The 17,007-nt window shown below is 42.7% G+C and overlaps 1 long non-coding RNA gene across 6 annotated transcripts; it reads left to right on the forward strand.

Moving 5' to 3' along the window:
• Positions 1-1,321: 1,321 nt before the first annotated feature.
• On the forward strand, positions 1,322-4,154 carry LOC125511105 (uncharacterized). 6 transcript variants are annotated; one of them, XR_015602923.1, is made up of 4 exons: positions 1,327-1,776; positions 1,905-2,554; positions 2,987-3,134; positions 3,703-4,154. It is a non-coding gene; the product is annotated as an uncharacterized LOC125511105 (long non-coding RNA). The 6 variants fall into 6 exon arrangements; XR_007284899.2 differs by having other exon boundaries at positions 1,329-1,776; positions 3,682-4,154; XR_015602922.1 differs by having other exon boundaries at positions 1,331-1,776; positions 1,905-2,216; positions 2,316-2,554; positions 2,987-4,154.
• The last annotated feature ends 12,853 nt before the right edge of the window (positions 4,155-17,007 follow it).

Genomic DNA, 17,007 nt, shown 5'->3' on the forward strand with positions numbered 1-17,007 from the left:
TATTATTATTATTATTATTATTATTATTATTATTCTCAAATATAGAAAAAATCAATTCTTAACTTTCCAATATTTTGTAATTTCATGATTTTTTATAATTGATGAAAAAATTTGAAATTCAAAATCATTTTTTGCATCATGATTTTTTTTCTAAATTAGGGAACAATTTTGAAGTCATGTACATTTTTTGAAATTCATGAATAGTTTTTAATACATGAACAATTTTTAAATTCATAGATTTTTTTTACAATTTGGAATAATGTTTAAAAATATGGTAACAAACTTTGAATTCACGATCATCTTTTCAAATCTGGAAACAATTTTTGAAATTCAGAACATTTTTTGAAATTGGGAAATTTTTTTAAACCAAGACTATTTTGAAATTCACCATCACATGAGTTTTTGTATTTGCAAACATTTTTCCAAATTCTTGAGCATTTTTTGAATTTCATTAAAAGGGAAAAATGAAGAAGAAACATGGGAAAGAATAAAACAAAGAAAAGAAAAAAGAAACAAAATGCAAAAATGGAACGACCCCCCCCTCTTTCGGACCAGAGAGAGAGGGGAAGAGAGAGAGAGAGAGAGAGAGAGAGAGAGTTGCACCTCTCATCTCATCTAGCGAATTATGTTTAAAAATAAACTAACATGCACAGAAGATGCAGGTCTACCTTCTAACGAGTTTATCATTATATATTCTCTCAATCCCATTTTTTCGGTAAAAAGAAGTTTTATTTTATAATTATGGTGTTACAATCAAGAGGCAAAAGTTTCCCGATACATGGGCCCTTCATGTGTGGTCAAATAGTGGTGGTACACTCAGTGAGGCTATAGTTTACCAATTGATTTGCAACTATATTTTGTTCCCTTTGAACCGTGGAATAAACTCATCAGCATCAAAGATCTAATCTCCGCGGCAAGATGTTCATAAGCTAAGCGAGCCAGTCGATTACGTGATAATATAGATGATGCCTCCGAAGACTCCGGTTGGATAAGAATCGGGAGGTTCGTATGTTGAATAGCCAATGACATCCCTTGCATAAGAGCATGTGTCTCGACTTCCAAAGCATTTTTACAGTTGAATACAAACTGATGTGCAGCAAAGATTAACACTCCCATCATATCTCGTGAGTATCATGCGTGGAGCCGCCGAACCATCAAATTCTAAGAATTAAGGACAGTATAACTGCACCTAATCCCTGCCCTCACAGCGATTTGAATTTTCGGCCGTCCATTTTGCTGATTTGGTCATTTCTGACCGTTAGATATGCTGTCCTAAGGGGCTGCTGCTCCGGAGGAAAAAACCGAGCCCTCTGGTGAACTGGGCTGGACAGCCCATTTATCTAACCTAGCACAAACAGCCCAATAGGATACTCGTTGCGGTCCCGTCTCCGGAAAGGAAAGGAAACCTCTTCGATCCAGAGAGAACGGATCGGGGTTGCGGGCGACGCAGCCGCCGCGCCGTCTTCGCGTCTTCTTCTGAATGGATCCAGCCAAAGCGCGCAGGATCCTCCCCTTCCCTTTACCCCGGCGAGGCAGCCAGGGAGACGGCAAAGAGGTTGGTGAGGACGGAGAGATCCCCTCCCCGCATGGCGATGGTGGGCATGAGGCGACGCCTCCAGTTCCGGCAACGTTGAGGCCTCTCCGCCATCGCGATCTGTAGAACGAAGCCCATCCCGAACACCAGTCGTAGGATGAAGGGATTGTTCAGGGAATGGATCGTGGTGCGCACTTGCGCTACAGAGGGATTGTTCATCTTCCTGGAGGAACTTCTATCTGGTTAGTGTTTGAGCCGGTTTGTTTAATTTTCTTTTCTTTTCCTAATCCAATCTTCTGTGTGTCCTTTGTAGTAGGGACGTCACCTTGTGCTATTGAAGGATACTGAGAAGAATTTTTTTTTTCTTCAGAGAGAAGGATACCGAGGAGATATTTGATTCCAATTGGTCTAATTGATGTCGGTGTTCCCCCTCATGATAGCTCCCGCATTCTTGATGAATTAAGCATGGAAGGATGGAAAATCTGGATGAAGGCCATAGTATTGCAGAGTTCCAGTCAGATCCTTGTTTTATTATTCGTCTTTTGTAGATTGAATTCAACTACATTGAGACAGCACATCAGCCGTGGCACAATAACAAATGGCAGCAGAGGGTTCCCACCTTGATGATTTTTCTGTGTAACCAATCTAAATATTTAAGTGTTGTTATATTGGCAAAATAAAGGCAAGTCATCCATAGCTTTGAATTATTCAATTTCCGATATCTTCACGCTTCCTTGTTTCCTGCTTCCTTGTTTCCTTGTTTCCATATTTTCTTTTTCAGGTTTGAGAGGAGCCATTTGTGTGCAATAGTTGCTATTGGTATTCGAATTCGCATATAGATCTGAGAGTTGTGCCATGGTTGTCATTTTCGGAGGGCAAGTTTGTCTAACTTGATATGGGCATGGAGCCATCCTTGGGGAGCCAGTCAACCTGGTCCAGCGCATTGTTGGTAGGCTCGGGGTTATCTGGGCATGGTAGACCGCCTCAAGGCCTTCAAGGGCTCCATCGACCTCCATTCAGGTATTATTCATCACCATGACCTATGTCATGTATGAGATACCTGTTAAGCTGTGTGAACACATTGATAGTCTTGTAATGAATTTCTTGCTTCTGCTTTGGCGTTAAATATGTTTAGAGGAATCTGAAGAACTTGATACTTTATGTAAGTCTATATGTATAGGCGCAGCTCTCGGTAGGGCAAGGTTGGGCGCTCGCCCTACCTTGATTTCCAGCTACTCTGTTTTACCTATGCAAGTTAGATTGATCGCTAAACAAATCCTGCGAAACAAAACCCTGTTTTATTGGGCCGCAAGCACTGCCATTTTATTGGGATGTATCTAAGTAGCCACCGATCATGACCACAGTCCACGGACGTTTGATTTCCTTTGTTCGTTCATCCGCGTTCCAGTTCACACGGGTCGACACGAACTGACGACAATGAACCCCTAGCAGGGATGGCGCGGGTATGGCGGTCAGCAGCGGCATGGGAGGTCGTCGGCCAGCAGGAGTGCGGTACGCTGGGGTGGCCCTTCCCGTTCATATACCATATGGTATAGATCAGCAAGCGATCAGTGGCTCGAACGATTTCTTATGCCCACAGGTTTGTAAAGTGTCCCTTTTTTGTTTGTGCATAGAATTGATCCGCCCGAAATGTTTTACGACTTAATATTGTAAAATTAGCGGCGATTCTTTTCTATTATGCCATGCAACTTCCTGACTTTATTCATTTGTCACATTTCACTGTGCATATGTAACTCTTTTACATGGAAAACTATTTGTGTGCATTTTAGTTTGTATTGGCTACTTTAGCTTTTCATCAAAAACAAATTATGCTTTCGTGTCTGCCCCACCTCAATTATTCTCCGTCCTCTGCCACTGTATATATTTGATTATTTTCAATATACGACAATTAGTTTCACTCGATCATACCATATGATGTTGCAAGATTGACAAATTTTACATGCTCCTATGTATGGCGTGGAGCGTTTCAGTTTTTCTTAGTACACTTTCCCTGTTTTGAGGAAGCACCACATAAATAGAACTTGAAGATAGTAGTACGAGTATTTCACAGGGTTCGTGTGTTGCATCTAACAAGTTAAAATATCAACATTAATGTCGATTCTCTTAACATATACGCATTCTTTTAGGAGATTCATGCTAATTTTCAGATCATGTGGTCACAAAAGCATTGATCCAAAATCATAATATTTGGCTACTCAAAGCGGGTGTGTGATCAGCTGACCCAAGACCTATCTTGGCCATTAAAGGAACAGTTGTGTCATTGTTGCAGCAACTTCTGCGAAATTTCCACATGCCTGAGATGCTTGGCGAACTGAATCTCTGCATATAAACAGTCTGTCATGCTTGCTTTGGTGGTAGGAGAAAGAGATGAAATATTTGTGTTAATGCTATCATGTTCAGAAATCTCTCCTTCCTCTTGTCTTTTTTACTTTGATAAATATTCGATGTTTATTGTCCTAAAGCTTGTAATGGTGTGGCTCGCGCACTAGCTACCTCAGATTGGTGCTGCCCAGGAACATGTAAGCCTATGTAGCTGTCAATTTGTCTAGCTTGTCCCTTGATGAAAAATGTTATATCTCAGTAATGTGTATCTTATGCAATTATTGGTGGTAAATCATGGGCTTGGGTTATGAGAAATCCTGGACTATGTAACTCAGCTAATCCACCAAGAACTAAAGAGAATGCCCACAACATGTACAATGGACTAAATCAGCTAATTTTTTTTACTAATACAGTATATACATATTAGTTGATGTCAATTTTAAAACAAACTAAATCTCAACATATATTAGTATCAATCCCTAACATTGGAGCGCTCAAATAGACGGGCGTAGCAACGCGCGCTATCAATGATCTAGTGAGCCATAAATGGGATAAACGGCATGGTCCACAGGAGATGGGGGCCAAGGTGCAACCAGTACATAGAGTTTTTCCTCTGAAACATTCCATTCTTCATTGGCTGGCATTTTCCCCTTTCAATAGCTTTGTTTTTGTAGTTACCTTTAGTATCTCCGGCATTTTCCCCTTTCAATAGCCCTGTTTTTACAGTTACCTTTAATATCTCCGAGAATTACCAGTAGACTTCATGTAGCTATCCAAGGTTGTCTGCTACTAACGCCTTGATCCCAAAAAAGGGATCTGCCCCTGCGTCGTTCCCCAGCAGGGCGACTAGCGCGCCCGCCATCTGTTGAGGAACGTAGTAATTTAAAAAAAAAAATTCTACGCACACACAGGATCATGGTGATGCATAGCAACGAGAGGGAAGAGTGTGTTCACGTACCCTTGTAGACTGAAAGCGGAAGTGTTAGCACAACGCGGTTGATGTAGTCGTACGTCTTCACGGTCCGACCGATCAAGTACCGAATGGACGGCACCTCCGAGTTCTGCACACGTTCAACTCGATGACGTCCCTCGAACTCCGATCCAACCGAGATTTGAGGAAGAGTTCCGTCAGCACGACGGCGTGGTGATGATGTTAATGATCTACCGTCGCAGGGCTTTGCCTAAGCATTGTTACAATATTATTGAAGTGAACTATGGTGGAGAGGGGCACCGCACACGGCTAAAAAATCCAAGAAATCAATTGTTGTGTCTATGGGGTGCCCCCTGGCCACGTATATAAAGGAGTGGAGGAGGGGGAGAGGACCAGCCCCTATGGCGCGCCCTGGAGGAGTCCTACTCCCACCGGGAGTAGGATTCCTCCCCTTCCAAGTAGTAGGAGTATGAGACAAGGAAGGGGAAGAGGGAAGAGAAGGAAGGAGGGGGCACCGCCCCTCCCCTTAGTCCAATTCGGACTAGTCATTGGGGGACGCGCGACCTGCCCCGCTCTCTCTCCCCTAAAGTCCGATAAGGTCCATATACTTTTTTCCCCGTATTCCCGTAACTCCCCGGTACTCCGAAAAATACCCGAACCATTCGGAACCTTTCCGATATCCGAATATAGTCGTCCAATATATCGATCTTTATGTCTCGACCATTTCGAGACTCCTCGTCATGTCCCCGATCTCATCCAGGACTCCGAACTACCTTCGGTACATCAAAACACATAAACTCATAATATAACCGTCATCGAACTTTAAGCGTGCGGACCCTATGGGTTCGAGAACTATGTAGACATGACCGAGACACGTCTCCGGTCAATAACCAATAGCGGAACCTGTATGCTCATATTGGCTCCTACATATTCTACGAAGATCTTTATCGGTCAAACCGCATAACAACATACGTTGTTCCTTTTGTCACCGGTATGTTACTTGCCCGAGATTCGATCGTCGGTATCTCAATACCTAGTTCAATCTTGTTACCGGCAAGTCTCTTTAATCGTTCCGTAATACATCATCCCGCAACTAACTCATTAGTTGCAATGCTTGCAAGGCTTAAGTGATGTATATTACCAAGTGGGCCCAGAGATACCTCTCCGACAATCGGAGTGACAAATCCTAATCTCGAAATACGCCAACCCAACAAGTACCTTCGGAGACACCTGTAGAGCACCTTTATAATCACCCAGTTACGTTGTGACGTTTGGTAGCACACAAAGTGTTCCTCCGGTAAACGGGAGTTGCATAATCTCATAGTCATAGGAACATGTATAAGTAATGAAGAAAGCAATAGCAACAAACTAAACGATCAAGTGCTAAGCTAATGGAATGGATCAAGTCAATCACATCATTCTCCTAATGATGTGATCCCGTTAATCAAATGACAACTCTTTGTCTATGGCTAGGAAACATAACCATCTTTGATCAACGAGCTAGTCAAGTAGAGGCATACTAGTGACTCTGTTTGTCTATGTATTCACACATGTATCATGTTTCCGTTTAATACAATTCTAGCATGAATAATAAATATTTACCATGATATAAGGAAATATATAATAACTTTATTATTGCCTTTAGGGCATATTTCCTTCAGTCTCCCACTTGCACTAGAGTCAATAATCTAGTTCACATCGTCATGTGATTTAACATCAATAATTGATATCTTTATGTGATTAGTTCACATCTCCATGTGACTAACACCCAAAGGGTTTGCTAGTGTCAATAATCTAGTTCACATTGCTATGTGATTAAAACCCAAAGAGTGATCATGTTTTGCTTGTGAGAGAAGTTTAGTCTACGGGTCTGCAACATTCAGATCCGTATGTATTTTGCAAATTTCTATGTCTACGATGCTCTGCACGGAGCTACTCTAGCTAATTGCTCCCACTTTCAATATGTATCCAGATTGAGACTTAGAGTCATCTAGATCGATGTAAAAATCGTGCATCGACGTAACTCTTTACGACGAACTCTTTTATCACCTCCATAACCGAGAAATATATCCTTATTCCACTAAGGATAATTTTGACCGCTATCCAGTGATCTACTCCTAGATCACTATTGTACTCCTTTGCCAAACTCAATGTAGGGTATACAATAGATCTGGTACACAACATAGCATACTTTATAGAACCTATGACTGAGGCATAGGGAATGACTTTTCATTCTCTTTCTATTTTCTGCCATGGTCGGGTTTTGAGTCTTCACTCAACTTCACACCTTAAAACACATGCAAGAACTCCTTTTTTGACTGTTCCATTTTGAACTACTTCAAAATCTTTGTCAGGGTATGTACTCATTGAAAAAACTTATCAATCGTTTTGATCTATCTCTATAGATCTTGATGTTCAATATGTAAGTAGCTTCACCGAGGTCTTTATTTGAAAAACTCCTTTCAAATACTCCTTTATGCTTTCCAGAAAATTCTACATTATTTCCGATCAACAATATGTCATTCATAGATATTTATCAGAAATGATGTAGTGCTCCCACTCACTTTCTTGTAAATATAAGCTTCATCGCAAGTCTGTATGAAACTATATGCTTTGATCAACTCATTAAAGCCTATATTCCAACTCCGAAATGCTTGCACCAATCCATAGATGGATCGCTGGAGCTTGCACACTTTGTTAGCACCTTTAGGATCGATAAAACCTTCTGGTTGCATCATATACAACTCTTATTTAAAAAATCCATTAAGGAATGTAGTTTTGACATCCATTTGCCCGATTTCATAAAATGTGGCAATTTGCCAACATGATTCGGACAGACTTAAGCATCGCTACAAGTGAGAAAATCTCATCGTAGTCAACACCTTGAACTTTGTCAAAACCTTTTTCGACAAGTTTAGCTTTGTAGATAGTAACACTACTATCAGCGACCGTCTTCCTCTTGAAGATCCATTTATTTTCTATGGCTTGCCGATCATCGGGCAAATCAACCAAAATCCACACTTTGTTCTCATACATGGATCGCATCTCAGATTTTACGGCCTCAAGCCATTTCACAGAATCTGGGCTCATCATCACTTCCTCATAGTTCGTAGATTCGTCATGGTCAATTAACATGACCTCCAGAACAGGAATACCGTACCACTCTAGTGCGGATCTCACTCTGGTTGACCTACGAGGTTCGGTAGTAACTTGATCTGAAGTTACATGATCATCATCATTAGCTTCCTCACTAATTGGTGTAGGAGTCACAGAAACAGATTTCTGTGATGATCTACTTTCCAATAAGGGAGCAGGTATAGTTACCTCATCAAGTTCTACTTTCCTCCCACTCACTTCTTTTGAGAGAAACTCCTTCTCTAGAAAGGATCCATTCTTAGCAACGAATTTGCCTTCGGATCTGTGATAGAAGGTGTACCCAGCAATTTCGTTTGGGTATTCTATGAAGATGCACTTCTCCGATTTGGGTTCGATCTTATCAGTTTGAAACTTTTTCATATAAGCATCGCCACCCCAAACTTTAAGAAACGACAGTTTAGGCTTCTTGCTAAACCACAGTTCATACGGTGTCATCTCAACGGATTTATATGATGCCCTTTTTAACGTGAATGCAGATGTCTCTAATGCATAACCCCAAAACGATAGCGGTAAATCAGTAAGAGACATCATAGATCGCGCCATATCTAGTAAAGTGTGATTACGACGTTCGGACACACCATTACGCTGTGGTGTTTCAGGTGGCGTGAGTTGCGAAACTATTCCGCATTGTTTCAAATGAAGACCAAACTCGTAACTCAAATATTCTCTTCCACGATCAGATCATAGAAACTTTATTTTCTTGTTATGATGATTTTCCACTTTACTCTGAAATTCTTTGAACTTTTCAAATGTTTCAGACTTATATTTCATCTAGTAGATATACCCATATCTGCTCAAAATCATCTGTGAAGGTCAGAAAATAACGATACACGCCGCGAGCCTCAACACTCATCGGACTGCATACATCAGTATGTATTATTTCCAATAATTCAGTTGCTCGCTCCATTGTTCCGGAGAATGGAGTTTTAGTCATCTTGCCCAAGAGGCATGGTTCGCAAGCATCAACTGATTCATAATCAAGTGATTCCAAAAGCCCATCAGTATGGATTTTCTTCATGCGCTTTACACCAATATGACCTAAACGGCAGTGCCACAAATAAGTTGCACTATCATTATTAACTTTGCATCTTTTGGCTTCAATATTATGAATATGTGTATCACCACGATCGAGATCCAACAAACCAATTTCATTGGGTGTATGACCATAGAAGGTTTTATTCATGTAAACAGAACAACAATTATTCTCTAACTTAAATGAATAAACGTATTGCAATAAACATGATCAAATCATATTCATGCTCAACACAAACGCCAAATAACATTTATTTAGGTTTAACACTAATCCCGAATGTATAGGGAGTGTGCGATGATGATCATATCAGTCTTGGAACCACTTCCAACATACATCGTCACTTCACCCTTAACTAGTCTCTGTTTATTCTGTAACTCCTGTTTCGAGTTACTAATTTTTTAGCAACTGAACAAGTATCAAATACCCAGGGGCTACTATAAACACTAGTAAGGTACACATCAATAACCTGTATATCAAATATTCAGGGCATTTCCGCTTCCAGTGATCATTTCCTTTGCAATAGAAGCACTCAGTTTCAGGCTTTAGTCTAGCTTTGGGCTTCTTCATGGAAGTGACAACTTGCTTGCCATTCTACATGAATTTCCCTTTCTTTCCCTTTGCCCTTTTCTTGAAACTAGTGGTCTTGTTAATCATCAACACTTGATACTCTTTCTTGATTTCTACCTTCATCGATTTCATCATCATGAAAAGCTCGAGAATCGTTTTCGTCATCCCTTGCATACTATAGTTCATCACGAAGTTCTACTAACTTGGTGATGGTGACTAGAGAATTCTGTCAATCACTATTTTATCTGGAAGATTAACTCTCACTTGATTCAAGTGATTGTAGCACCCAGACAATCTGAGCACATGCTCACTGCTTGAGCTATTCTCCTCCATCTTTTAGCCATAGAACTTGTTGGAGACTTCATATCTCTCAACTCGGGTATTTGCTTGAAATATTAACTTCAACTCCTGGAACATCTCATATGGTCCATGACGTTCAAAACGTCTTTGATGTCCCGATTCTAAGCCGTTAAGCATGGTGCACTAAACTATCAAGTAGTCATCATATTGAGCTAGCCAAACGTTCATAACGTCTGCATCTGCTCCTGCAATAGGTCTGTCACCTAGCGGTGCATTAAGGACATAATTCTTCTGTGCAGCAATGAGGATAATCCTCAAATCACGGATCCAATCCGCATCATTGCTACTAACATCCTTCAACTTAGTGTTTCTATAGGAACATATAAAAAACGGGGAGCAACATCGCGAGCTATTGATCTACAACATAGATATACTAATACTACCAGGACTAAGTTCATGATAAATTAAAGTTCAATTAATCATATTACTTAAGAACTCCTACTTAGATAGACATCCCTCTAATCATCTAAGTGATCACGTGATCCAAATCAACTAAACCATGTCCGATCATCACGTGAGATGGAGTAGTTTCAATGGTGAACATCACTATGTTGATCATATCTACTATATGATTCACGCTCGACCTTTCGGTCTCAGTGTTCCGAGGCCATATCTGCATATGCTAGGCTAGTCAAGTTTAACCTGAGTATTCCGCGTGTGCAACTGTTTTGCACCCGTTGTATTTGAACATAGAGCCTATCACACCCGATAGTCACGTGATGTCTCAGCACGAAGAACTTTTGCAACGGTGCATACTCAGGGAGAACACTTTTATCTTGAAATTTAGTGAGAGATCATCTTATAATGCTACCGTCAATCAAAGCAAGATAAGATGGATAAAAGATAAACATCACATGCAATCAATATAAGTGATATGATATGGCCATCATCATCTTGTGCTTGTGATCTCCATCTCCGAAGCACCGTCATGATCACCATCGTCCCCGGCGCGACACCTTGATCTCCATCGTAGCATCGTTGTCGTCTCGCCAACTTATGCTTCTACGACTATCGCTACCGCTTAGTGATAAAGTAAAGCATTACAGGGCGATTGCATTGCATACAATAAAGCGACAACCATATGGCTCCTTCCAGTTGCCGATAACTCGGTTACAAAACATGATCATCTCATACAATAAAATTTAGCATCATGTCTTGACCATATCACATCACAACATGCCCTGCAAAAACAAGTTAGACATCCTCTACTTTGTTATTGCAAGTTTTACGTGGCTGCTACGGGCTGAGCAAGAACCGTTCTTACCTACGCATCAAAACCACAATGATAGTTTGTCAAGTTAGTGTTATTTTAACCTTCTCAAGGACCAGGCGTAGCCACACTCGGTTCAACTAAAGTTGGAGAAAGTGACACCCGCCAGCCACCTGTGTGCAAAGCACGTCGGTAGAACCAGTCTCGCGTAAGCGTACGCGTAATGTCGGTCCGGGCCGCTTCATCCAAAAATACCGCCGAACCAAAGTATGACATGCTGGTAAGCAGTATGACTTGTATCGCCCACAACTCACTTGTGTTCTACTCGTGCATATAACATCTATGCATAAAACCTGGCTCGGATGCCACTGTTGGGGAACGTAGTAATTTCAAAAAAAAAATCCTACGCACACACAGGATCATGGTGATGCATAGCAACGAGAGAGAAGAGTGTGTCCACGTACCCTTGTAGACCGAAAGCGGAAGTGTTATCACAACGCGGTTGATGTAGTCGTACGTCTTCACGGTCCGATCGATCAAGTACCGAACGCACGGCACCTCCGAGTTCTCCACACGTTCAACTCGATGACGTCCCTTGAACTCCTATCCAGCCGAGCTTTGAGGGAGAGTTACACCAGCATGACGGCGTGGTGACGATGTTGATGTTCTACCGTCGCAGGGCTTCGCCTAAGCACTGTTACAATATTATCGAGGTGGACTATGATGGAGAGGGGCACCGCACACGGCTAAAAGATCCAAGAGATCAATTGTTGTGTCTATGGGGTGCCCCCTGGCCACGTATATAAAGGAGTGCAGGAGGGGGAGAGGACCGGCCCCTATGGCACGCCCTGGAGGAGTCCTACTCCCACCGGGAGTAGGATTCCTCCCCTTCCAAGTAGTAGGAGTAGGAGACAAGGAAGGGGAAGAGGGAAGAGAAGGAAGGAGGGGCCGCCGCCCCTCCCCCTCGTCCAATTCAGACTAGTCATTGGGGGGCGTGCGGCCTGCCTCTCTCTTTCTCTCTCCTAAAGCCCGATAAGGTCCATATACTTCTTCCCCCGTATTCCCGTAACTCCCCGGTACTCCGAAAAATACCTGAACCACTCGGAACCTTTCCGATATCCGAATATAGTCGTCCAATATATCGATCTTTACGTCTCGACCATTTCGAGACTCCTCGTCATGTCCCCGATCTCATCCAGGACTCCGAACTACCTTCGGTACATCAAAACACATAAACTCATAATATAACCGTCATCGAACTTTAAGCGTGCGGACCCTATGGGTTCGAGAACTATGTAGACATGACCGAGACACGTCTCCGGTCAATAACCAATAGCGGAACCTGGATGCTCATATTGGCTCCTACATATTCTACGAAGATCTTTATCGGTCAAACCGCATAACAACATACGTTGTTCCTTTTGTCACCGGTATGTTACTTGCCCGAGATTCGATCGTCGGTATCTCAATACCTAGTTCAATCTTGTTACCGGCAAGTCTCTTTACTCATTCCGTAATACATCATCCCGTAACTAACTCATTAGTTGCAATGCTTGCAAGGCTTAAGTGATGTATATTACCGAGTGGGCTTAGAGATACCTCTCCGACAATCGGAGTGACAAATCCTAATCTCGAAATACGCCAACCCAACAAGTACCTTCGGAGACACTTGTAGAGCACCTTTATAATCACCCAGTTACGTTGTGACGTTTGGTAGCACACAAAGTGTTCCTCCGGTAAACGGGAGTTGCATAATCTCATAGTCATAGGAACATGTATAAGTAATGAAGAAAGCAATAGCAACAAACTAAACGATCAAGTGCTAAGCTAACAGAATGGGTCAATTCAATCACATCATTCTCCTAATGATGTGATCCCGTTAATCAAATGACAACTCTTTGTCTATAGCTAGAAAACATAACCATCTTTGATCAACGAGCTAGTCAAGTAGAGGCATACTAGTGACACTCTGTTTGTCTATGTATTCACACATGTATCATGTTTTCGTTTAATACAATTCTAGCATGAATAATAAATATTTATCATGATATAAGGAAATATATAATAACTTTATTATTGCCTCTAGGGCATATTTCCTACACCATCTCCTTCCACCGGCAGCCATCCCTGCTCCGCTCCACCTCCTCGCCATCGTGCCGGTAGTTGCTGTCGGGCAAAGCCCGCGCGTGGTGGTGGCGGTGGGGCAAATCGGCTGGTCTCCTCTCCGTGGTGGTTGCTGGCACATCGACGATGATGGATGGCGAACGTAGGGCTCCGGGGCGGCGGCCCCTCTTCGAGGTGATGACAGCTGCGGTGGCCGCTTGGGCGGCTTCATGGCTGGGCTTGCAGGCTATATATGCGGTGCTGCCATAGCGGCAATGGTGGGGCTAGGAGTCGCTGGATCCAGCCAGGAGTGTCTGGTCCCTGTCTCTTGTCATGGTTAGCGCCTCGCCAAGTTTGGGCCTCCGTGGTTGTGGGTGGACAATTCATGAACATTTTTTTAAAATTCGGAAACATTTTTTTTAAATTCGGGGACAATCTTGAAGTCATGAACATTTTCTAAAATTTGTGAACAATTTTGAAGTCATGAACATATTTCTGAAATTCATGAATATTTTTTAATACACGAACAATTTTCAACTCCATGAACTTTTTTTTGTAATTTGGAACATGGATTAAATACGGTAACAATTTGAATTCATGGCCACTTTTTCAAATCCAGGAACAAATTTTGAAATTCATAAAAAATCAAATCCATGAACATTTTTTGAAACCCATGAACATTTTTCAAATTCACCGTACATTTTTTTAAATCTTGAGCATTTTTCAAAAAACTAAAAAGAAAAGGGAAAAGAATAATAAAAGAAAGAAAAGGAGAAACAAACGAAAGGGAAAAAGACCCCCCCAACCCCTGCTTCGTGTTGTCCCAAACCACGGGGGAGCCCGTTATTGCGCCCTACACATATCTATACCCCAAATAGGAGCACTCATTTCCCTCCTTCCGACTAGTGAGAGAGACTTTTGGTTGCAACCCTCATCTAGCAAATCCTATTTTCAATAATAAAAAGTTAACACACAGAAGATGCAGGTCTACCTTTTAACGGGTTTATCACTATATACTCTCTCAATCCCGTTTGTTAAATAGAAGTTCTATTCCATAATTGTAGTGTTACAGTCAAGAGGCAAAAGTTGCTCGATGCATGGGGGGCTCCTTTGTAGTCAACTAGCGGTTGTACACTCAGTTGGATTATAGTTTTCCAGTTGATTTGCAACCCTGTTTTGTTCCCGTTGAATCTTCTATGGTATAAACTCGTCATTCATCAAAGCTCTAATCTCCGCAATGAGATGTCCATAAGCTAAGCGAGCCAGTCCATCACCTGATAACACACATGGTGCCTTTGAGAAATCCGGTTGGACAAGAATTGAGAGGTTCGTATGTTGAATAGCCAACGCCATCCCTTGCATAAGAGCATGTTACTCCGCTTCCAAAGCATCTTTGCAGTTGAATATAAACTGATGGCAAAGATGACACTCCTACCATCCAATTGTAGGAATGAGCCCTCAATAGATAAAAGCGGCATGGTGCACAGGCGATGGGGGATTGGGGGCCAAGGTGTAGCCGACACAGACTTTTCCTCCGAAACGTTCTATTCTTGATGGGCTGGCATCTTCCCCTTCAATATCCCTTTTTTTGCGAGAACCTTCGATGTCTCCTGTGCGGTATATCTCTAAGAATTACCAGTAGACTTCATGTAGCTATCAAAAAATTCATCAATAGCTTCTACCGGTACTAGTGTTGTATTATACTTTACAGTACTTGTTGAGACATAATATGTATCTGTCGGGGATATACCCCGCGGTATGACCCGGCTGGAGTTGTAAACTGGTTGGGACTTGGTAAACCGACGGATGGTAAACCGGCGGAGAGTTAAGACAAAGAGTCAAGACAGATGGTTAAGACAGACGGTAAACCGGCCGGTGGTAAACCGGCAGACAGTTAAGACAGATGGCTAAGAAAGGCGGTAAACCGGCAAGTGTTAAACCGGCAGAGTTAAGACAGATGGTAGCACTGGCAGGTGTTAAGTCAATCATAACCCGGCAGACAATGTTAAACCGGCAAACAATGTTAAACCGACAGACAATGTTAAACCGGCAGGCGTTAAGAAGCTCAGGAAGGAAAGTCAAAATAGTTTAAGTCTTAGTCCGAGATGGACTCTACATGTAACCTGCCCGTTTAACTTATATAAGGAGGGGCAGGGCTCCCCAAAGAGGGGACAAGCAAGAAGAAAGAATTTTAGGGCTAGACACAAAGAGGAGAGCCGGTTTACGGCGACTCCCTCGTGATGATAATGAGACCTAGCCTCAAACAGCATGTAGGGTTGTTACCGGATGATGTTTTCCGGGGCCCGAAGCTGTCTAAATCCCTGTCTTGTGTTGCGTTTCTCGATTCCGCTCAACCCCTCTCAAGCTACCACGTAGGTGCGTTGGCCTCACGACTAAATCCTCACCCTAGGACATCTGCCGTGACAATTCCACGACAGTTGGCGCCCACCGTGGGGTTAAGCACACGGTGGTGTTGAGTTCTTGGAGGGCGCTCTTCAAGGATCAAGAAGCTCGCAATTTGTCGAACGAAGAAGAACCGGTTTGGAAGGATCTATATCGTCTCCTTAGCAAGCAGCCGGAACGGGATATGAGATTTAAAGCGAAAGAGATTTAGGGTTATGTTTTTTACAAACCGCCGAAAAAATCATGGCGGTCTACTTAGACTAAGACAAAGTATTATTTGAGTTGTTGTGGCTTAGGATGGAGTATGATGATTAATCCATGATGCAAATACCAGAGCTGTCGGATCATGAGTCGTTCACCCAGTTGCAATGTGCGGATGAAGGAAAAATCACCTGAAATCAAAATCAATTCTAACATGCTCGATGTCCAGACACAACCCAGCATTGCGGCGAGTCACGAGGAGATTTAATTGTTGCTACTATTCATCTGAGGGAATCCCATAGCCGGCGATAAGGCTGGTTGTAATGAGGAGTATCATATACTAGTATCATGCATATGATACTAGTGTATGATACTACCTCCCTAATGCATAGTATCATATATCAGTATCATGTAGTACTCTATTTATTGTCATGCATGACACAAAGTAGCATAACATTTATTATGATACGGTATCATGATATGATACTCCACCATCTTTTTCTTCATTTAATGCTATGACACCTCATCAAAATTGCCTAGTTGTTACACATGATATTAGCTATGATACTACCATTACAACCAGCCTAACCCGAACTCAATTATCGACACACCTCAATAATCGCTGCTGTCCTCACTAAACCGGCCTTCAGGTAAACCGCCGTCTGCTACCCGAGATAATACCCGACTTCTAGTCCAAATCGTGGTTGCGCCTCGCCTCTCACCTGAGTCGCCTCGGGTCAACATTGACCCACCCGGATTCAACCACCTCAAGTCACCGAGCCATTGCTGCTGCCACTACATACTCTGAGAGCTGTGCCCGCCTCCAAGGTCTTCCTCGCTTCTGCCCTGACCTGCTACAAGCCGGATTCGCCAGGATACGATCTACAGTAACTTCTTGGAGCAGTACGGATACGACACAAAGAAAACTCAGGCCATATTTATGAGACTACCGGTTGGACGCCTCGGTGACGGGGCCATGGTTTCGCTCCAATCCGTCGTCCCTACGACCGTCGAACCGCCGGCTCGCGCTTGAACCGCCGGACGCCGCCTCCATGGCTTTGTTAGCCTCAACCTGCTGGACTCTGTTTCCGCCACGAGCTGCCTGGAGCCACCACCGGGGCGGGGCCGAGCCGCCCATGCTGGCTGCCCACGCACTTCGCGCCTCT

This window comes from Triticum urartu, chromosome 5A (genome assembly GCF_056163025.1).
Source record: "Triticum urartu cultivar PI428250 chromosome 5A, HENAU_Tu73, whole genome shotgun sequence".
NCBI lineage: Eukaryota > Viridiplantae > Streptophyta > Magnoliopsida > Poales > Poaceae > Triticum > Triticum urartu.